General features: G+C 42.2%; 1 protein-coding gene across 4 annotated transcripts in view; it reads right to left on the reverse strand.

Annotated features, from left to right (window-relative positions):
• FAM107B (family with sequence similarity 107 member B) overlaps positions 1–23,797 on the reverse strand; it is a 62,343-nt gene extending 38,546 nt beyond the window's left edge. Inside the window, exons 1-2 of one of the 4 annotated variants that reach the window (XM_085083083.1) lie at positions 23,638–23,778; positions 21,764–21,880 (exon numbers count right to left, since the gene is read on the reverse strand). The gene's annotated coding sequence lies outside the window, so the exon portion shown is untranslated. Of the gene's footprint in view, positions 1–5,922; positions 5,944–5,989; positions 6,092–21,763; positions 21,881–23,637 lie in introns of those variants that run through there. The other 3 variants (XM_085083111.1, XM_085083101.1, XM_085083094.1) reach the window with 3 other exon arrangements.
• Between the last annotated feature and the right edge of the window lie 206 nt (positions 23,798–24,003).

The raw sequence follows: 24,003 nt of genomic DNA on the forward strand, positions 1-24,003 counted from the left end.
TTACACTTCTAGATGTGCAGTATTTTCAAATCCTGCCTACTTAAACTGTAACAGAAGACTCATTAATTTTACATCATTTGAAAAAGATGACCCTAACTCTGGCAGAGAGTATTAGAATTCCTTACAATCCCCAGTGTCAATCTTGCTTACATCTATTTGTTTTCCTTTTAAGTCCACAAATGGACTTAAAAGGAGAATAAACAGTCAATTTCTTGGCCACAAATGTGGCCAAGAAAACACAATGTGATTACATTCTGTGTGTGGCTAAGGCCTGCTGGTTTAAAACATACACATAAACACACAGATACATATGCACATACATAGTCACACATACAGCCTTTGTTAATAATCAGAACAGATCGTGATGAATCACCTCTATTTGAAATTTTTACAGTGTTTCTTGTAAAAAACATTCCCCAAATGTGCAAACTATTAAGAAAATATGTGAGAAACAAAGTCTGATTGGCAGACTAAAGTTGGAAGCTGAATAACACGTAAGCTTGTTTAGCATTAATGCCAGAAATCCCTTCTCACTCTAAAAATCTGACATATCATTTGCTTTATTAGTTCTAAATCAACTATTCATTTAACTTACATTAAAAATATGAAATTAGAAATTAATACAGACGATTTAGAACTGAAGTCATGCAAAGACAGCACTTCTTTTTTAATAGACTTTAATTTTGGAAGTGAATATTACTTGCTGCTGCTGAATTCTTACAACAGTCCACAAGGCCAGCATTGGAAGTCTGTCGATTCAACCACTAAGATTTCATTTACTAAGAGCTGATTAACTCAAGTCTTCCTTTTCCACTGATTAATACCACAAACTGCCTCCAACTATTGTATGTTTAGATTTGAGTGTATGAGCAAGGAATGACCATCTTACACACCATGCAGAATTACAATTTCACAGATCCAGGACATGAAACCTCTTTTAAATTGGGACAAGAGAAAGAAAGGCAAGATAGTGCTTTACCCTAGTCCAAAGGTCACTCAACTCAGATTAACTTAGACTTCATTAAACTCTAGTCAAGAAAGTAAAAATGAAAGTCTGACCCTTAAAAAGGCCAGATGTCCCGCTAATTTCCTCTTACATTTTTGTCAAGCACATGGTTCACAGTCACAGAGAAGTTTATTACAAGTCAAAAATATGCCACCAGTAGAGATCCAAGAGTTTCCCTTCCAAGCTAGAGACAATTCCCAACAAAACAGAAGACACCATTCCAGCATCAAGCCAAATAAAGTGAGCCAGAGGTCACTGCAATCCCCTTTAATGGAAATGATGATGCAGGGAAACAGCTCTGCAGGCTGATCCTGTGGCTGGAACAGCTCCCAGCACAGCTCCTGGGGCAGGGGGGTGATGAACTCCAGCAGAACAGCATTACAGTCACTCCAGCCCCTCCTCTCTGCAGGAACCTTGCTAACATTTGTGTTTACTACTCCAGGTCAATGCCAGCAACTTCACAGCCCTCACCAAATGAAAAGTGCTGTCCTGCTCCACCTTTAACCCCCTCCATGTTCCCACACTACTAAGGACATGCCTCTTATTCTAAGCACCCTGAACTCCATTGAAGACCATTTTAATAACACACATAGAGGCTTTCTTCCCTTTCAGTATTTTTACTAAACATAACTTCAGAAGGGGTTGAAAATTTTCCCTTTCTTCATCTTGACAAAATCCTTTCCCACCAAGTTCTCTGTAACTGGGCTGCTGCACAGCACTCTAGCTGCAAATTAGGGGCTTATAATGGAAATGCTGAGGTAACCTTAGACACAGCATCAAGATGCATGAAACCCTGTCATGGTACTGGAAAGAAAGTGCATTTAAAGCCTAAGAGGCTCTGTCATCACCATAAAATGCACACACTGCTGCTGCATGCTCTCAAACTTTATTAAATGGGCCTGAGCACAGCAGCAATGAAGTGCAGCCTCCCCTGACTTTGTACAGTACGTGGGCTCGTTGCCACCACCAGCTGTGACCACCTCCATGCTAACAAGGAAGGGGAAGAGAAAAATCTGCACTAAATTAGAATCTGGTTTTGTGATCATGAAAAGAATAAGGGAACAAAATTGGTCTGAATAGAAGTCAGTGCTGGAGGGTTACTCTCACTACCTGGCCATTACTGGCTTTGCTGTTCTTTGCCCAGCATTAACACCTGCCTGTTTCTGCAGCCCAGTGACTCTCATTATCCTCATTCCTCTGTTATTTCCTAACCAGCCTTCCTCTGGGGAAGATCTATCAGCTGCAATGAACACTGGCCACTGTATTTAGCATAAAATTCAGAACTTTTGAAATTAAGACAGTAAATCACCTCTCTCCTCTGCACATAAAAGACAAGTCCAGATGTGACAAAGATATAATGATGCTATTTTATTAAAACACTAAAAGAAAACTGAAGGGAAGTGAATGAGACTTGGCCTAAGTGAACATCTGAAAGTTAATAACTCTACATTAATAACCCTGATGATAACCACTGTTAGAAAGACAAAAATCTCCAGGAATTTAACAAAGAGTAAGGTTTATTAAAACTATACTTCCACCTGAAGTGCTTTGGATTATTTAAGATTTATCCGAGTGAGAGCAAGGAGACCTCATCTAATCAGGAAAATGCTGTAATAGCCTCTGATTCAGAAGCCATCAATTTACTTTGTGTTCACAGACTACAGTACCATAAAATGAAATAATAAAGAGCAGTAAAATGAAAGAGATGATATGGCAAAAGACCCCATGTAGTAGCAAGGGGAAGAAAAAAAATTTAAAGCCAAACTACCTGCATAAACAGTTCTGAAATTATAACTCCCAACATCCCTATCATATTACTGTGTGTGCTGCAGATGAAATAAAGCAATGGAGAATAACAGGGCCACATTGCCTCTTTTGAAAAGAAAACTTCATCATCATGGAAAGCTAATAAAGAGAATAAAGGCAACAGGCAAGATTAAGAAAGCAAAGAATGAAAAGTAATAGTATTGATTTAAGTGGTTCATTTTTTATTCATGGATATTCTTTCCAGTGGATATCTCAGAAGCATTTTATGTTTAATAGGTACCACCACTGTGCAAATGTTTTCTAAGCAAAAAGCCCCCACTATTTACCAAGGCAATAAATGGCTTCATAGTAGACACCCCTATGAAGAATTCAAGAACCAAAATGAAGTGTGGACCGTAGAAAACATAAGAAAACTTATCCTCAGTGAAAGCCCTTCGATGATGAAACAATTTAACAGAAGGTGGGTGCTATAAGTGGTATGTTTTCATTTGGTAACCTGGTTAAGTTGCCTGTCAGAGATGCCTGACTTCTCAGAAGAGAAGGTGTGTGTATTACTGACTGAAAAAACCCAACAAAACCAAAACAAAACCCTCCATTGAATACACAAGTCCTAGTCTCAGAGCCTTACAGAGAGTTGCTTCCTACTTCTCCCCCTTCCCTTTCCCCTTCCCACTTCTGGTTTAAATTCTTGCAATACTTATGTTTTTAATGTTTATCCCAAATGCAGTCTATTCCACAGACTTTAACTGTAAAACCCTGATTCAGCTGAGAAATTAAATCCCACTGCTTAAACTACAAATTTTAATCCATAATTAATATGTTTTAAAAAAGGGTCTCTATTTATTTCGCCTAAATTGTTCTCCTCCTTCCCCTGTCTCCATGAGAGAGAATGTTGTTTGCCAATATTTTACTTCATAATCTCATTAGCAGTCTCTTCTTCCCTCTCCCATCAGTCAGGTTTTGCATTCAGATATGTCTTCAAGTACTGCCTGGCAGTATCCTGGAAGCAATCACATCCAGATGAAATTGAAAATGCTATTTAGTCTACTGTGATTTTGTTGATATCAAATATTCAGATTAAAAGTGAAGATGGTGGTGGTAGGGAAATCATAACAGCTTTGCAAAGATGTAACATATTTGGTACCCATTTCCTTCATTTACTGAGCAAACATGCTGCCCCTGGGCAAGTGAGTATCAGATGGCTAATAGTCTCTGTGCCGAAGGGAGCCAGGAAGCAGACTGTTAATGAAGCCCAAAGGGTACTGGAAAGAGGCACTGGGACAGGACTGGCAATCTTCTTTCAGAACCCAGAGCCTCACTGGTGTAGCTGACCTACATTCTCCAACTCGGTATTGAAGGCCAAGTCAAAACATGCATAAACAAAATAATGGCTCCATTTCAGCGGGATCTCCAAACATCCCATGCTGGTGAGAACATCTCCTCCCGTGTGCTACTCCAGCACAAGCACAGATAGTAAACATGATCCCAAACCACTCAGTTTTAACCTGCAAAAGGCCCTTTACAGAGCAGACTATACTTTGCCAGAGTCTTGTGTTAGATTGCTATTTACTGATTCTGGTGGTGGTGAGAAATCCAAGGCTTTAAATGACCAATATAATCCTTGCCTTTGAAATCTAATTCGAACCAGTTTTATGACTTCCTTCTTATGAGTAATTCCCTTTATCCAGGCATCTATTAGATTTAAGAAAGAAATCATAGCAAGCTTCAATTTTCAAACTCATTTTTACCCAGTGTAATCTTCCCTTAAAAAGACCACAAATTTTCTTCATGATCTGCACATCTAAATATCTTCTTGCACAGCCAGGGGCAATGTCTGCGTATCGAAAGCTTGCAGTCTGTGAGTTTCACTGTTTTGCATCAAGAGCAAAGCATGTGCAGACTCAAAAGAATGCCATGCCTCCATTTTTCACTTCAGCTAAAAAGGATTCAATCAAGACACATCAGAGGAGAATGCACTGGTGTTGATTCATATTCTAAAGTGAACTGATGCTAAAAAATGAAAATTATTTAAGCAGAAATCTTGATTGCTATTCTCTGCAGCAGGGCTGCTGTAACATGAGCCTTTTGTTTGCTGAAGAGGCAGTTAAACTGCACCACTAATTAGTCACATATAACACACACTTACCCAAATCTTTACTGCACACGGAAAATTACTCAGTTCTAATGTTCTAAATGAACACACTTTCAACTGACATTCCTATCAACGTTGCATTAAGAGAGGTAAGTGAAGGCAGAGTAGGTCCACAAAACCATCAAAGCGAAACTGATTTTATTTACTTAGATAAAATCCCCTGAAGCAGGCTAGGCACAAAGTGGAACAGACATCTTGTTTATAGATAAAATTTATGAAAGTAATTATTATCTCAACTTCACAAATTGATTATTTTTGGTCCTGATTCCAGATTTTAGAACTATTAGAGCTGTCTTTTTCTATCTTAATCAGATTCCTGATTTTCATCACTTTCTCAGCTTTGGAATAATTATTTATTGGATTGAAACAGAGAGTTGCTGAACTCATTGAATGTAATAAAAATCAAGAAAATAACACTGAATTTGAAAGATTACTGAGACATTTGCATGTTTCTAAAAAAAAACCAACCTAGTTTTGACCTCTTAAACAGTAAATTTCAAGAGGTCATAAAGGGGGAAGCCTGAAGGTGCTTAGAAGGGGCAGGGGGGTAAGGCAGGCTGTTTGACTGAATTATTTCACTATGGCTAAACTACACATTTATTTAAAACTAATTTACAAATAGTATTTTTCACCATTACTTTTATGTATTTCTAGTCCAGTTAAAATTAATGTCTTGACCTGCACAATCCTGAAGAGCTATCCCCATTTATACATTCAACAAAGCACTTGGAATTTGTCATAATGTGGACAAACCACGCTATTCCACCCTACAACAGGTTTTTGCTAATCCTCAATTCACAGTGAGCACTGAAGTGTTATCGCCCCAACTGAGAATCTCAAGATCCCTCCCCTGAGCTCACTCCTGTACCACAATAATGGCAAGATTCCTGTATGGAGACAAAGGCACAAATGTAGTGGATGCTCCCATACACCTCCTGGAGCCACCAGTTCAGCGGCAGAGCAGAGAAGACCACAGGAGTACAGCTTTACCACTCACCAGGTACCCAGAACAGGATCAGTCACCTCAGCCTTAGGTCTTGGAAAAGCCTTCAGGCTCTGCTCACCTGCATTGTTCTGCTCTGGAGAAGCAGAAAACTATTATTTGATGCACAAGGCCCTAAGAGCTAAAGTCTTCCTCCTCTTCTCGCTGCAGCCAAGCTGCCTGCACTGGAGCAATGGATGGTAAAGGATGGCAATGGATGGTAAAGGATGGCCCCTCTTTCCTGCCTACCTTTTATCCCCTCCCTTACTGGCAACAACAGAAACCACCTGGCTCCCTATATCAGATAGCAGAAGCTGTCCTAATCACCCTGCAGCAGCTGCCACCCACCCTCCCAAGGCACTCTTTTCCATCTCCCTGCACCAGCCCTGCTCTGTCCCCAGGACATGAGGGACAGACAGCTCTGGCTTGGGAGGTTTCAGTGCCTAGAGCAGTCCTGCACCGAGAGGTGGAAACCTCTGAGAGATCTCAGCCTGTGCTGGCTCAAAACTACCAAGCAAACATCGGATTGTACTCTTTAGTGTACACATCTGGATACAAGGAGGCAAAGATGGTCAGAAAGATACAGCTGCCTAAGTGACTGCAGAGCTTTTGGCACAAATGCAGGTGTGCCAGGGAGACACAGCAGAGGCTTGGGAAGCACAGCAGATGGACAGCCAAGACAGACTTGTTACAATGAGAGCAAGGATTAGAGCACTGTAACAGAGAAACCTGAACTGGTTTAACTGGGTCCTTCTCTTTATAAAATAGTTATAAAAAGAAATGTGAGATTACAGCTGAAACTGCTGTGCTAATAAAACACAGGAAACCATTGATCTCCATAATGTCTGCTGAATGCCTACAGAGAAACAAGTCTGCAGGGCTAAAATATCTTACTAATTCTCATTAAATGTTTTTAGACAAGCACAGATCCTTGTGAAAGTCAAACACAGCAAGCGGAGAGAATCCACACCCAAATGATTCTGCGGTGATAGTGGGTTTGCTGGAATTCTGAACGCAGAAGATAGCAAAGGTTTTCCTGCACAAATGCAACACTGATAATTTGAAAAAGCTGTCCACACCCTGCCATAATAACATCACCCATCTCAAAAAAACAAGGGTAGTATAAGGAGTTCAGAGAAAAAACCCAGAAGTAAATACATTTTATTTTTTTCTTCACATTAATGACTGTGCAACTGAGATCCCCTTAAACTTAAGCATCTCTAACAGATTAGCCAACAGCACAGAAAGCCAAAAAACAAAACTAGAACACAAAAGGAGAGAAGGAATTTACTTAACAAGGTCCACAACAGATGCTGGCACATTTCTGCCTCAGGAAAAAAATTTAGAAAATGGAAAGGACACTTACCACAGAGTTTTGTAAATATGGGTTGATGCTCACACACCACCACTCAACATAACATGCAAAAATTCACCCTTTTCTCACAAGCTCAGATGCACACACATACATCCAAAATCATACATTTATGGCAGCTTTTGCCAGAACCAGTCAGAAGTTTTCCTTTACGTCCACAGCTAATGAAGTACTATTGCATACATACCCATCCTATAGTGTCCAAATTCTCCTGGGTTTTAAAATGATCCACACTTCCTACTTAGAGCTTGAGCTAGAATGGATGGCTAACTCATTTCACAAAGAGTTTGGTTATACATCTCCCTTGATGAAAAATTTAAATTGTTCAGCTAAGAAGCAGTGTCTTTTTACCCCAAGATACTACTCCAGCAGGAGTTCAGTAAATAATGCGAAACAAAACCAGGGAAAGGAATCAAAGTGTTTTGTAACTAGCACAGAAAGGGTCTGGGGTTTGTTTCCACAAAGTTCAAACAGAAGAAGTTTTATGACTTAAGTAAAAGGAGTGCCAAAGGGTTTGGAGAAGGAAGGTTTCCATTAAACAGATCTGAACTGGTTCAACAGTAATTTGAGCTCTGTATGAGCTCACTTTTTGCTGTGCCACTGTCAGCAGTGAAGCAAAAACTTCACAAAACACAGGAGGGAGCTGATGACAGATGAGAGGGCAAGCAGCAATGCAAGGCCAGCTCTGAAATAGTTACTTGCACTGTGTTACAGCCTGCCATAACAGAGCCTTTCCCACATTTTTAAAGCTGCAAAGGTAAACATCATTTAAAAGGAAATTTATGTGAATGGTGAACCAGGGAATAAAAAACAACCAGGCTGGAAGAAAACTGTGAGTTTTCCTGTGCCCCAAGGAGCTGCCCTGGGAAGTCCTGCCTCTCAAGAGATAATCAGGGTTAGCAGGGCTCTCCATTCATAGGGAGTGGGATTTCAAGGATGATGCTTCCTTTCCCCCACCCTTTGCAGGCTGTCAGGAGAGGCTGCTATCACCTGTGTCAAACCCTGCTCTGGGACATGGAGATGATGTAAAGCAGATCAGGACAGCTCATGGGCAAAAAGCTCACCTGCTTTTGGGGTCTGGCAGAGACACCCCGGAGCTTAGGGAGTCATCCTTCACCTGCATTTAAGTCAGCTCTGATTCATGGCAAAACAATAATTTTGATGGTGAAAAGCAGCTACTAAAAATGCTTTCTTTCAACAATACTGCCAAGAAAAGAGCCAGGAGACTCTCTGACAGCATCTGCAATTTATGGGAAATGGGCAATCAAGGAGCCATTGTGGGGAGGCTCAGTGGTGGGTAATGCTGCCTGGAGTTCATCCCTGTCTGCCAGCACCCACATTGCACAAGGTGCAATCCCACTGCACCTTGCAGCAAGGGATGCAGGTGACTCCTGGGAAAGAGGGCCCCACAATCCCACAGCATCAGCCCACAAGAGGGTGACTGGGGAAGAGTCACACCAAACCCACAGCTGAGAGGAGTCTCAGCTCCCACCTGGAGCCAGGGCTGCACTCACAGTGGTGCAGATGCTGCTCCTGCATTCTCCCCTCATGTGGTGAACACACAATGACACACAGGGACTGCTGGGCTCTGGAAGGACACAGTTGATGTGGTTTGTCAGATGGAGATCTAACAGGACACTACTTCATCTTGGGGAGCATGGCAAGTCTCCCTCCTGACAACTTAATGTTTGACCCACAGATCTGCACATAATCAGCTCAGTGTTAGGATCTGCAGTTAAACCCCATTTATTGTCTGAGCCTGAAGATTAGAGACAAAAAACAGAAGCTTCAGGAATAAAAAGTAAAGCAAGGCAGAGTTCTTTCCCTCCTCATTACACATAGCTGTAAATGCAGTCAAAGGACATCCACTTGCAGGCAGGACTGATAATGGTTCAGTCCCTTCTGCACAGGTGGGCAAGTTGTTACTGGTCTCCAGGAGAAAGAGCTGAGAATTTTTAAAAACCTCACAGAAGTTTGGAGCAGGGAGGTTCATTCCTCCTGGGGAAGGCAAGATGAGTTGCCATCTGCAGCGGCAGCCCAGCTGCCCAATTCCTGCTCAGACAGTTCAAATCCTGACTGAGTGGTGAACAGCACTTCAGGAAGACATCACATCATGAGAAACCAGGTTAATGGCACAGGAGGAGGAAAGGCACAGGCTTTGCTCAACAGTAGCTCTCCTCCCCCAGGAGTTCTGCAGATGGCATCCCCCATACTGCAGTAAATCCAGACAATGCTGGAAGTGTTCAAGGCCAGACTGGATGGGGATTGAGCAACCTGGTCTAGTGGGAGGTGTCCCTGCCTATGGTAGGTGGCTGCAACTAGATGATCTTTAAGGCTCCTTCCAGCCCAAACCATTCTGTGATGCTACAAACCCTGGGCAGACCTGACAAGAATGTCAACGGGAATCCTGCTATGGGACTGATACTTTGCATAAATGAAGTAAATTTTAAATATGGATTGGCTTGATAAAGGTGACTCTTCAGTACACCAGTGCAAACATGCAAATGTAGGGAAAGGCCTAAGCTGAATAATCAAGATTTCTTTGCATATCGAGACTTGCCAGCCAGTTCTTCTTCAGGCTTCACTGTAAATGGAAACAGAAGTATTTTTGATAACCAGTATGAATGTCCTAGGAGAGTCTCTCTGATTTTTATATATTACATGGGCAAGAAGCCAGACAGAGCATATAGTTAATTAAAGTTTTATTGATAGCAGTAAGTGGTACATTTCTGACATCCTTCTTTTTTCCTCCCCTGTAGAATGTGACCCTTGCATTCCTGGATGTACAAAGAAAAGAAAATATGAAAAAAATAACTGTCACTTACTGCAAGATCCAAGTAAGAAAGCCACCACAAAAATAAATAAATAACAACCAAATTCATCATACAACACAGCCATACCCATAAAAAGACTAATTTCCAGATGAAATAGGAAAGAACCTTGCCTAGCCTGCTAAAGAGAAATGCTGTATTAGACAGATACATTTCAAATAAAAAAAACAAAGGCAGGAAGTAGGAAAAAATAATGAGATCCTTATACTCTGAGAGTTGGCCAAATGTATCAACCCTTGTTATATTTGGTTTTCATGTGTTACTCACTAAGCATGTTCGTGCACTGGGAAGAAAACCAGATAAAACATGTGGTTATTGGACCACAGAGATATCACAGCTAGAATGCAAGCTCAGGTCTGCAGTAGCTTTCCTTAATAAGTGTTTTCTATTTAAGCAAAGATTGATCCTACATGATGTGACAGGCCACTGATACAAATAAATTGCTTTATGATATGATCTGTGAGCAGCCAACGTTTATTCACCGTGGGCTTACTGAGTTCCATGCTAGCATGTCTAAGTTTCCACTTCATGTAAAATCAACTTTTATCTCTCTGTGATACAACCCAGCAGTATGTTGAAATCAATGTTTAGTCTTTCAACTCAAAGGCCTGCAGCCAGTTTACAACTACGTAATTTGAAATAACTGGAGTTTCCGATGCACTCCAATTTTCAGGCCTTTGTGATGCACATGTCATTGAATTACAGGAATAGCTCATGCAGTTACAGAAAGCTTCTAGAAGGAAGTGCTAGATGAACATTACCCTTTACAGCTGTAACCAAATAACAGGACTGAAATACACTGGGTTTTTTCCCCGCCTCCAGCTTTACAAAATTTTATGTGGTTCATTGGTCAGAAAGTCAGCAAGAGCAAAAGCATTATCTGCTGTTCCCCACTTGCTACCCACGAACTGCCAGTTAAATAATGCTGAAAGAAATCCATGTGGTTTGCTTGCACAACAGCCTTTCTAAAGGGGTAGCAACCATGTAGTAAAGCATTTACACATGAGGTAGGACAACTCCAGGATGCCATTCTGATACCCACGTCTTAATGAAATCAGTATGGCTCTAGCAAAACCAGAGCCACCACAGAGAGTTCCCTGGGTACAAAGCTAAGCTGCAAAAACATGTCCAGGGAGATTTTTCCATAACCAAGAAGCAAATAGAGGGCCAGGTCAGGAATTTAAGTTAAACAACCTTCTTAGATTTCTTCTATGATAATATAAGTGTGCACATACAACTTTCCCCATAGCTGTTGGCTAGTTTCAATCAAATTTTTAAGGGATTTGAAGCCTCCATGAAACTCCCCTAAACTTCATCTACACTGGTGGCTGAGCAATGAAAGGCACCAGGAGTCCAGCCTCTGACAGGCTTCAGTCCAGTGCTGCCAGACAACAGTTGCAAGTAACAGCCTTGGGAAGAATGTTAAAAACAACAACAAACAAAGAATTCAGATGATGAATTGTCAGGAAATGAACTGTCAGAAAAACAAAACCAAGGTTTACAGAAGGCAAAACTGGAGGATCCCCACACTGACCACATGTGAACTGCATGACAATAGTTACATAACACAGAAGAGGTCAGGTTTGTGAAGATGGAGTGAAAGATTCATGCAAGCTTATCTCATGCAGCTCTGATAGAAAGTGTACAGCTTCGGGCTGTAGCAGAAACACACATGGTACAAAGAGATATACCTTTTTTTTTGTTATCTCATATTTCACTTTCTTTACAGTCTAATATTACAGTCTGACCCATTTTCTTTCAAAACTTATCAAACATGATGATGATGAAAGGATCAACTCTAGTATACCTACCTGCCCCATTCTTTCTGAAAGTAGGTGTCCTGTAAGACAGTCCTGGCTTCTGGGATACATTTAAGGAAAAAAAAAGCCAAAACCAACACTAAACACACACACAAAATCCCACAAAACAAAACACCCCGAAAAACCAAAAAACCCAACCCAAAACCAAACAAAAAATCCCACTACGAACAAACAAAAAAAGCCCCAGAAGCCAAAATTACTCCAGTTTAAAATAAAAATACCTCTTCTATTAGGAAAAACACACCATCAATGTGATGAATATGATTAAAATTTCAGATTCTTTCAAGAACCACTTCCAGTCTTTTTACAAATTTCCTCTTGTTTGTTAATTACAGAATTGGCATCTACAATCTAAAGCATCCTTAAGGAGAAAAAAACCCCTACTAACCTTTAAGAAATTGCCATATATGGGAAGAAACTGTAACTCTGCTGCAATGAGACTAAATCCAATTTAATCCTCCAAACCCTAGATTAAATTATAAACCCTAGATTAAATTATAAACCCTAGGCAAAGGTAGAGAAAACCCTTCTCAGAATGCTCTTCTAGCTCCTTCTAAGAACTTCAAAGTAATAACAATTAAATCTCGTCTAGACTTTCAATGTCCCAAGCTTTAATGATTCAAGCTTTTCAACTTCCATTCAACAACTCTTCATTCAACAGTTTGTTTACAGAAAGATATTTAAATTGTTCTAAAGGGTACCACGGCTCACAGTAGGACTTTTTGATTTTCTAGCAGGCACTATCACTTATTTACTTTAGGTTTTTCATTATTCAAGTGCTGACTAGTACACATTCAGATGAATCACAAGAAGAAACAAGGCAGTTTAGGCAAAGAAATGCATTTCAAACAACATCCAATACAGAAGATATTTAGAATCCCAGAAAACTAGGAAATGTTTGCTCTGCTTTTAACTTAGCATGTTTAGAAACAAAAATTATCATTATGGAAATATTGCCACTAAAAACTCCCTATCTCTCAATTATCACCAGTGACACAGAGGCATTGACCAAAACCACTGGATACTGCAATGAATTCTTTCCAAAATTCCTTCCAAATTAATATTTAGTAAAGGAGGAGAGAAATCCCAAACCCTATTATAGGACTACACTGTTCTTCCAAAATGCACAAACACTGGAGTGGTGCAGTGACCATGTGTGTGCTAACACCCCAAAAGTGTGCAATTTAGAGAAGTAAGAATTGTGCTTGGAGATCCACCATCCTTTCCATTAAAAAAATAATGAACCTGGGTGGGCCTTGTGATCCACTGAACTTATGAAAAGAAAAAAAATTAAAAAATTATGCTATGCTCAGACAAAATTGCAATGAAAATTAATATTTGACCAAGACAGAGGGAAAACTGACATTTAATGAAGCTGCTGGTGGTGACATCCCATAAAATGATGCCAATCACCTGTCTTTGAGTCAGCTCCATTCCCACATTTAGTACAAGTGCTCTGGCTGATTCACACCAATCATCTGCCTGGGAGATAAATAAAGAAAATTTCTAGCATGATTTTGCTGCAGCTTTTTATGACAAAGTGTAAATTTGCCTGGTTCTCTTCATTTGAACCCAAATTATTTGAAAATTGAATTTAAATTCCAATTTGTCTTTGGGAATTTTCTCAGAAGCAACAAGCTTAATGGGGGTAATGCTGGATGCACAAAATTGGCAAGTAAAGAAATGATCTGGTCTAAACAGATTCTGTTTTCAGTAAAAAGCATCTTTTTAGGCTGCTTACTTGCCTAAAGGCATTTATGGTAAGATGATTTCTATATTGGAGTAGTGAGTTTATGCTTGAAATATAAAGTTTATATTATCTTTTCATTATGCTTCCATTTGCAGTGTTTCATCTTGTTTGTTGTTCTCTTAGTTCAAAGTCCCAAGTTCACATTCTGTCCTTGCATTAATTACTTATAGCTTTAGGCAAGTCAATTAAGCCTTTGTTTCTTAATCTGTAAAAGAAGGACAATAATAAATATTTATGCACTTTAAATAGGTATTGGAAGGATGTGTTTACCCTGACACAGTTTTTCAAATACACCACTCTATAAAATTCTGTGCAAAATTACCCAGTTTGCCCACATTAACTGGAATGACTGTAATTTTTGTAAACGGTTTGCTGAACTCCCTATCCTTTCCTTCCTCAAAGAGACCATTTCCTACAGCACATTTCAAAAGCCTCCCATGTAGCAAAACATGCTACCCTGAGCTGAGTTCATGGCATCCTAACTATGACAGTTAAAAAAAAAAAGAAAAAAAGAAAGAGTGCATTGATTACAGAGACATTTAATCTTAGGAATCTGAATGACTGTATATTAGAGAACAGAATTTTTTTCCACTCCCCTTCCTGGGGGAAAATACTCAGAGAAGTAAGATCTCCTTATGTCATAGCTTGTAGAGAAGCAAGTTTTCTGTGATAGTGTTTTGTTGACTGTTGTCTGCAATCTGTTGCTTTCTAAATCCAATTTTGCCTGACCTCCTCGCACGCAAAACATCTGCACTTACAAAGTAAATGAACTACATCTGTGCCTGTTTTACCAGTCAATTAATCAGCTTCCTATTAGGGAGAAAAAATACCCTAAACCAAAGTGAGACTGTTGAGGTAAAATAAAGATGAACCTCAAGCCCTGAGAAGCATTAAACCTGTACAGGGAAACAGTTGAGGCTTCTTCATCATTAGAGATAAAACAGGAATAAATGAACTCACCACTGGCTCAAACTTTAATTCTTAATTCTACTAGTGCTGATGTTACTTGCAATAAAGAGATTAAGATTCAATACTAAAATGGGAGGAAGGGGTTGAAACAATCCCTTAGAGCAGTCATTTAACAAAGCACCACTTTATCAATGCATGCCATGTCCAATTTGATTAATTAATTCAGTTTCAGGGTTGGAAGGAATAAACTCTTTGAAAGCACACAATCCTCTGCTTTAAAGCTCATTTTGAACTCTTGCTTTTCAGTGAACTTTCTTGCCTTTCACAGAACAGGCATTACACATGCAGCACTCCCCCTGTATGCTACCAGATGCTGGCAGTCAAAAGAATTAAGCATTAAAACAAAGCCTTCCGTCAATACAAAAAAAATCCACAGGAAAGTAGAACAGGTGACACCCCTTGCTCTTCAGCAACAAGTCTCCTTTTTCTTGCATAATTCTGCAGTGGGGAATTAAAATGAAAATGCTTCAGAAAACAACTTTACTGAAAGCTGATACAAGGATGCTTCAGCAATTAAGGATTTTTTACAGCAGACACCAAAACCTTAATTAGCACAACAGTATGAACCTGGGCATCCTTCTGGAGCAAAGCTGTTGTACATCACACACTGAGCCCACTACAAACAACCTCAGCACCACAGAAATAAGAGCCTCTCCCTGGCAGATGCTGCCTGCAGTCATCCCGTGCTAGCAACACTGGGACAGCTTTGGGGGAAGGAAGAACTACTTAGCCACAACAAATCATGGCAGTGGATTAGGAAGAGACTAGACAGACACAGGAATTACAATTTGAGCAAAAAATTTAGCTACTTAGGCACCCATATGGCCCACTGCTACAGCATACAAGAAGTCCCCCAGGACTTAAATACTTCCCCATCCTGAAGTTCTTCTCCCAGTTCCTTTAAAAAGGTATCCCAGTATCACTGACCTAACTGACCTCTGACTGCATTTTGAGCTGGCCTCAGTTTTAGAGTCATCTGCTCTAAAACTGCACAATTAAAGTGACACCAGTTCCAGAAAATTTCTAGAAGAAAAGCACTGGTCTAACTTTTATTAAGCCCCGCTTTCTTTGGAAATTAGATTTACTATAAAGACCAATGATTTTCCTCTCTGCAATATTTTTGGCTGAAGCTGGGAAATGGATTACATTTAGCTAGAGGAACATGTTGTCTTGGATCTGTTAATCCTATTAGTTACCTGGAAATAGGTACCAAGGTTGAGGAGATGATTTTTTAGTGCTTCTACAGGGGAAAAAGTAGGCTCTAACTAGCTGGAAATTATATGGAACCCTCTGGGGCAGCTTACAGTGCTAAAACTTCTTCCTGTAGTGCAACAAACATGAGCAATGAAGCAGCTTTATACAGATACACAATTCTATACTGGAAGTAAAAATCTGTCTCTCCATCAAAGCAGCTGCATTCAGTGCAAGAAAAAATTTTCTGCTTCAACCCTCACACCACCATGCTTCACCTTTTTGTGCCTCTAATATCCATTCACACACTCTTCCTTACTTAAACTGTAAGTTCTTCAGGGCAGAGACTGTCTCTTTACAACAAAGAGACAGTCCTGATAAGCAGGAAGTGCCCTCAGGCCACTGGAAAACAAAACAATAGTTTGTACACTTTTTTCTAACTTCATGTGCTAACTTGTCCTCAAATCCTCAAGCAAGGAAACTTATTTTATTTTGCTTACATACTAAACTGAAAAAAAAAAAAAACCCAACAAACCAAAATCAAACCAGTCATTGCACATTCAGTTAATTACATTTATAGAGGAAACTTTGAAGGTGCAGCACTTTTGCCCAATTAGGAAAATGATGTAGCATGCAACACGGCCAGGTGATGCCTCTAACCTCTCCCTCTTTATGCCGAGTTGAATCAGTCATTAACTGCAGACAAAGCAAGACAGGCCCAGGAACTCAGATTGGAGCTTCCCCAAAAGAGAGTTTTGATACAATTCTATCTGTAACACGTGATTTGGCCTTTTAAACTAAATGTTCCACCTAAGACAGGCACAGACAGACATTCACAAACTCCAGTCTTCACGAAAAGCTTCAAGGTTGGCTTTCTAGTTGCTATACTTCAGAAAAGACTTTTTTTTATCCTTTTCAACAGGATTTAGTTTCACATCAAGAGGTAAATGCTTTCTGCTCTTCAGAGACATTAATTTTCTTAAATTCTAAAGCTTGCTTTCAAGGTATTTTCTGAGAAAGGAAGAATATGTTTGCTCATATTTTGTGTAAGAAGTTTATGACTGGCTCAGTCTTCTCGTACTGGAGAGAATAAACATAAATGAACAGTAATGGGCACACTAACACTGCCTTTGGAGAGTCACCCTGCTCCCACATTTGCCATCTGTGGTAACAAACAGCACTCACAGGACAACCCTTGCACAGCCAGGGCTCCTTCCAGAACACACCAGACTCCCTGTGCCTGAGCACTTCTGCTCAGGTACTGTGTTACTGCACTGCTCACTATGACAAAGGACACAGCAGAATGGTGGGACAGTGGCAAGGCAAGCTGTGTTCACCTTCCAAAGGTCACCTCTTCATCTGGCAAAGCCCACTGCCCACACACCCAACATGCTGGGTACAACCCTACAACCCCCAGAACTTGTTTGCTTCTGCACTTTAGACAGGGATGGCCTCAAATGTACTTTGGGCTTGGAAGAAAAGATTGGTTTACTTTCAGAAATACCAAACCACCACCTCCCAGCCGATGAAAATCCCAAAACTACCACGACTCTTTACCAATCCTTTCCTCCATTCTCACCCAAACTTGCGTATAAATTTCCGACAGACTGTGTTCAGAGAGCAGCATAATGTGCCAGGTATTATGAGTTAAACAAGCATATTATAGCTTGGCTTATATGTCATAGCTCTTCTTCAAGGACAAGTAACCTCGAAAAGCTCTAGAATGAAAATCACAGAACCATAAAAGAAATCATAATCAAATCAAACTTCTCGTCCCTATTCTCTCCAAAAATAAACCCCACAAATCCCAGTGGATTCAGATGAAAATTGGCTTTCTTCTTCTACCAGCAGCCAAGCCCCAAACTGCATCTCAGGGTGAGGCCAGGCAGCCACTCTTCCTTGAAAGGCACCAAGGAGCTCAACCATTGCAGCAAGTCTGAAGGACATGGCAGCAATGCAATGTGACACTCAGCAACTCATCTTTGTCCCCAGTGAAACTTCAGAGGAAACTGAGGTAGCAGAGACATATTTCAGAGAAATAGCAGAACAGTGCCCATGTTTGAAGGGCTGCCCAGCACATCATCCTGCCAGGAAGAAAGTTTACTTTGACCTAAACTCCTCTCCCTTCAGAGGTACTAAACAGTAAAGCTGTACCTCTGTGGTCCTTCTAAGATGCAAAGCTACTCCAGACCACTCAGTCTGATCCCTGTCCTTAAGTGCTCCACTCAGCTAGAGGTGCACTTCACCCAGCTGACAGCATAAACTCTAGCTGCCCTGAAATCTTTTCAGCTTGTTTAGAAGCATCCAGCACAGGAACTGGCCTAGATTAGGAGTGCAGTTATGCACACACGAATGGTCTTGACCCACTTCTCGTCATATCATCCTGGCTACTCGGAGCTGTGAACTCTATTTATTATTAGCACCAGAACAAAAAAAAGCCTGTGTACGTACATGAGGTCTGACAAATGCCCACTCATTGCACAGGAAAGGAATGAAAAGAATTGTTCTATTATTTGCCATCATCATCCTCCTCTCGCCAACCCACTGAATGCCATGACTACTGAAATACCTTTGATGGGCAGTGTTTGCCTCCTCTTCAGAGCAGACACTGCTGACCTGGCGAGTTAGTTAGCACCAGTGGGCACAGGCATGGTGAACTGGACATCCTTCAAGGGACACAGGGAAACTCTTAATATTCAAGTAAGCCAAAGCAACTTGAAGTGGGTTTCCCTCTACACAGTAACACTTCAAAACTTAAGTTTCCCCTGCCAAAATATACTGTACTGCAAAGGAGAGGGACTGCTTCAAAGTCAAATGTGAGGGCAGTTTCTCCGTCAGAAGTATTTGTGGGTTTCAGCCCTACAGTTTACAAGAAAGGAAGTAATTCCCCAGTACAAGGTAAAAAATAAGACCTATCCCACCTCAACAAGCAGCAAGGTTGCTCTCCAGGATCTTAAAATACCTCTCATAGAAGCACCACTTTTCATGCTTCATCATCACAAGCTCTCTACAGGACTCTAATGCAGTTCACACAGAGAGGCAGTAAATGTAAAAGGCTGAGATTTCCTAAAGGACAGCACAAAGATTTTACAGTTCATCCTGAAGGCACAAAGGCTGCCAAAAATTGCAGTATAAATGTAAAAATAAAGAAATTGAGCTCATCCAAATGAAAGGGATTTGTCCCATTGTTCCTACATGACTTCACTACTCCTCTCTTTGAAGAGGAGCATGTGTGTGCACAAAAGGCAACCTTCTGCCTCCGTGTTGTCAAAGACATTTCAAAAATGTAAGCAAATGCAAGAGTTTTACTTCTAGGATAAATAAGGCTAAACAAGGCTAAGGTTATTGCAGTTGTGCTCCCTGCTGACATCATACAACGAGGATCCTTGTCCCATTTAAGCAAGCTGATGACCTGCTAAACACTCAAACTCCACTGCAAACTAGATCTATGCTATACACAAACTGCACCAAGTCACCACAAAACCTGCCCTTTCAGCTAGACCCAGGCCAAAGTAGTGGAGTAAATACTGATTTCAAAAGTTATTTTAAAATGTGATACAAACCAGCAGACAGCACTGCCCACAAATGTGTCAAAATTTTTGTGGCTTTTTCTTTTACAGACACAGCTTGGCAACTGCTCTCCCCACCTGTGAGTGTCCCACCCTTCATTGCACAAACTCACAGCACTGGCCTAAGCACAAGAAGTAGGCTGTCAGCACAAAATATGTTTCAAAGCCAAAGTTACAAACAGGACTGACTTTGCAATTATAACCGTCAAGCACCAAACCAGCACTGTAAGGAAAAGCATTACTTCAGTTTTCCCAACTTGACAGCACAGAGGTAGCAGGTAACCTCCAGTGCTTCAAGTTACACAGAAAAGGGAAGAAAAACCACATCCTTTTTTTTTGCAGACACCAGTGCTCCCTGCTCATATAACCTCTAGAACATTTCTGCCACAGGAGAATTGCCACAGGCTGCTCTCTGCTGTCACGCAACACCCACAGCCCTTCACACCAACGCCCCAAAGCAGAAGAGCAGCCAGGTGAGAAGAGCAGCTACGTGAGTGTCTGTGCATAGCACAACAAAGAGCAGCCACCCCTTTAGAAATCACTCTTTTTAAAAAAAAAACCAAGAGCCTGGTTTCTCAGGGTGGGGATCTGCACTCAAACCACCTCACCCAGCTGCTGAGGTCACAGGAAGGCAGTCCTGGTCTAGCCATGACCCACTTGGCTCTGCAAAGCCTTCTCTGCCCTTCTGCTGGCACCTGTTCACACACAACTGGACAGTGTGACAGATGAAGGACCTCCCCAAAGATCCAGCCAGAGACCCATGTGTAAAACCAGCACCCACTATTTGAACGCAGGTAGACTAAGGAGAAGAAAAACATCCCTTTCTTTTTATTCTTCTGTCCTGTGTATGCTGAGTGTTTTTGTTTAAGTACTTATCACGACAAAACCCTTCTGTTTTTCACTAACACAGACCAACATGCATGATGGTGACAGATGAGCAGTCAACCACTGAGTGCATCACAGCCAGGTAACCCAACCATTTTTCATACTGTGCCTTTTGGACCGTGCCTCTTCTCTTCTCCCACCCCTGCTGGCAGGGGCAGTACTTTGATTTCAACACTAGCCAACAGCTCAGGACACACGAATTCAGGTTCTTGCACCACTACAGTTCCTGTGTGGTCAAAGACAAGCCATTTTCTCGTGCTTGTGCTTTTATTCCCCATTTGCAAAGGGAAGGTGTCTTCCCCACAATGGGAACATGTGGTATCCCACTTCAGCATGGTTTTAGAAGAATTAATATAAATGAGGCATTCACAGAGATAAGCCTGGCGAGAGCATGCAAGACATGGGAAGTGGAAGTAGCACTGATAAATGTAGTTCTAAACAGATAATTTACCATTCTCCAAAAAAAATGTTTTTCCTATCAAATTTGCAGCTTTTTGTTCAGGTTAGCATGTGAACAATTCTCTTTCCACAGCTGAATCCTTCCACCGTCTTATGTCAAAACAAAACATCAAAACCCTGACTTACATGCTTTTTAAGTACACAGAAGAATTGCAGGCTCTTTGCAATACTATGTTAGGCTGCAAACCATACTTCACTGATAGTCAAAACCACACCAGGTCTGGCCAAACCAGAACAACCTTTAGACTAATAACTGACTTGAAGAAGCATTAAGCACATTTTATTCCCCTTCACAGTGAGACTGTGCATGTGTGTTGCTCTTTGATACCGTGTCAGAATGGTATCAGCTGTGAGCTGTGTCAGACACGCTCTTCTTGTGTTCTTATGAGATGCAAATAGATCCAAAGTTGTACAGCACAGAGACGCCAGACACAAAACGGCTCAGCAGAAGCTGAGCATTGAAACTGGCTCTGTTTACAACTACCACAGTCCCACAGAACAGATTAAGAGTTGGCCACATGTATTTAATACTGTTAACCACGTACAAAGATAACATAGCTTTATTCAATAAAATATTTTCTTTGAAAGTTTGATAGAGCCAAAGTTCTGTTAGAGCCAATTACTGGTTAAACAATTCCACTCTTCTTCCCACAGCTAGCAAGCATGATTATTTCCTTCTCTCTTTCCCCATTTCTGCTTCTCTTCTGCTCCAATTTTTAGGTAATTTCCCTGTCCTTACTTAAGTCATGAAGGAGTGTTCTCAAAATCAGTTGTTTCTCAACATCCTGAGTATTGGCAGTATGTAAAAACTGACTCCCCCACCCCCAGCCTGGTCTATCAGCCTCTGTCAGTCTCTCTCAAGCCAGGCTGTTCCACTGCGTGACTCTGACAAACAATCTGCCACTTCAGCAAACACACTGACCAGAGCCACCACACAAATCAGATTGTGAAGGAGAGTGTGTGCAAGAAAAGATCTCCCAACTGCAGCTGCCACACAGCTCCCCACTTACCCAGTCGTGCAGGGGTGGTGCAGAGTTCAACAGAGTCTCAAAACCTTTAAATGCTTGAGGGTGAACTGGAGCTCACAGAAACTTCTTAATTTTGAAGAGAGAAAAGAGATGCTAAGACTGAAAAAGAAGGAAGAGAGTAAATTAAGGGGTATGAGACCTGAAGCAGAAAGCAAGTGGGAAAGTATTGTGAGGACCTGATGAGATAATTCTCCCACTTCTAACTTTTGGGAAGCATCAGCATGCCATTTGAATTAACAATACTCAAGTGCTGAAGACAATATAGCGACACTACTCTTGAGTATTATGGACACAGAAGTGACATTTCACCTGCCAAAATCATCCCTGGCAAAACTCCACCATCATCAGTAGAACTACACCAAGCATGAAATTGGCCCACAGTTGCATTAAGACAATAAAGGCTTTGTTTCAGGAGATATGGGGCATTTTCTGGTTCTTTATAATAAAGCTCAGCAAACAATTGTTTATTTTCCCTGAGCAAATATCGCTGACACCAAACAAGCAGCCATCACATTCACAGCACACACTGTCTGTCCATATATTGCTAAGAAAACATCCATCAATAAAGCAACAGATTCCCAGTGTCCTGTTCACATAACAAGGAAATTAGAGAGAGTTTAAATGCCTCCCAAATTGCCTACCAGATCTACAATCAATCATTCTCATCTTCAGCAACGTCCTTCCACACTCCTACTTCTCTGCCAAGTCAGTGGAAGTTAAATGTCCTGACTGGTGCTACAGGACTCAGTGCACACACAGAAGTACCACAACACTGAGCAGCTCCACTGCCTGAGTTATTCAACAACACTCCCACCACAAACTATACACAGCGACCACACTATGAGCACACAGAAGCATCTTTTCCTCCTTTTGTTGCATTTTTGTTTGACCATGCAGATTCTCAATGAAATCCCTCAAGTTCACATGTTCCTGCTGCTGTCTCGAGTTTGCCACAAGCATGCCCAGGACTTACAGGGCAGACTCTGCTCCAACGCCGGCCACGGCTGTAAACCACATTTGCACAGTATCGATCTATGCCAGAACTCATTAAGCTACAAAAAAATTCAACAGCCAAAGCAAACAAGTAGTTCAGGCACACAGAGCTCCTGTACTGCACCCCTTCCCCTTGTGCACCCCCAAAACGTGTTTATCCGTGCAGTTTCCCTGGCCAGCTGCGCAGCCTTTCAACCCAATGCACAGGAGAACCTGAACATTTGGATTCTCGGGGTCCTTGAGAGAAACTCTGACAGAGCCAGGTGGAAGCATAGCAGAAGCAGCTCCTCTGGGCTTGTCCCGCTCCCAGCTTCTATTTGTTTTAAAGATCTGCAAGGAGACATCCACAGCCCACACCAGAAGTTCAGCTGCTCTGAATCCTCATTTTACAGGGCATCATGTATAGGAAATAAAATATTTATCATCTTTATTTGCTTTTCCAACTCCTCTTCCCATCCACCACCAACCACTCCGCCAGTCCTGCCAGCCTGCACCCACGGAGCCCGCGGCACTATGGGGGTGATCCCACGAGAGTCACCAAAGGATCAGAGCTGTCCCCACGGAGGGGCCCAACACCCTGCGGCCCCACGGCCCGGCGAGCCGGGGACACCCGCGGGGGGACTAAGCATCGCCGGAGCCCCGCACACCCCGGGCACCCTTCCGCTTGCCCCCCTTTAATTTATGCCGAGCCATGACGAACTCCCCGCGTTTCCCTGCACGAAGGAAGGTACGGGTGCTCCCAGCCGGGACCCGCCGCTCCCCCTCTCCTCCCGGGAGCCGCCGTCGCTCAGCCCCCCGGCTGGGATATCCCGTCCGTCCGTCCGCGCCAGCGCCTTTGTGTGCGGAGCACACGCACAACCTACCTCGGCGGGAAGGCTCTGCCCGCCCGGCAGCGCGGGGTACGAGGCAGAGGGGAGCCGAGGAGGGACGGAGAGGAGCTGCCGCTGCCCGCCCGGTGCCGCCGGAGTGTCCGCCCGGCCCCGCCACACGCGCGGAGCCGGCCCGGCCGCGCCTGAGGGGAGCGGCGGGGCGGGCCGGGGGCGGGACCGGCGCTGAGTCACCGCCGCGGCCGCCCGCCGCCTCCTTTGTTGTCAGGCGTGGAAAAATCCGGGGTGGCGGGGACGGCTGGGGGGAAATCCCGAGGGAAACGGGGCGAAACGGGGGCTGTGTGGCAGCCTGGGCCCGGCTCCGCGGGCTCGCCTCGGGAGGGACAAGGCGTGGGGCAGAAC

This window comes from Lichenostomus cassidix, chromosome 1Aa (assembly GCF_008360975.1).
Source record: "Lichenostomus cassidix isolate B80296 chromosome 1Aa, HeHo_3.0, whole genome shotgun sequence".
In the NCBI taxonomy this organism is placed as follows: Eukaryota; Metazoa; Chordata; class Aves; order Passeriformes; family Meliphagidae; genus Lichenostomus; species Lichenostomus cassidix.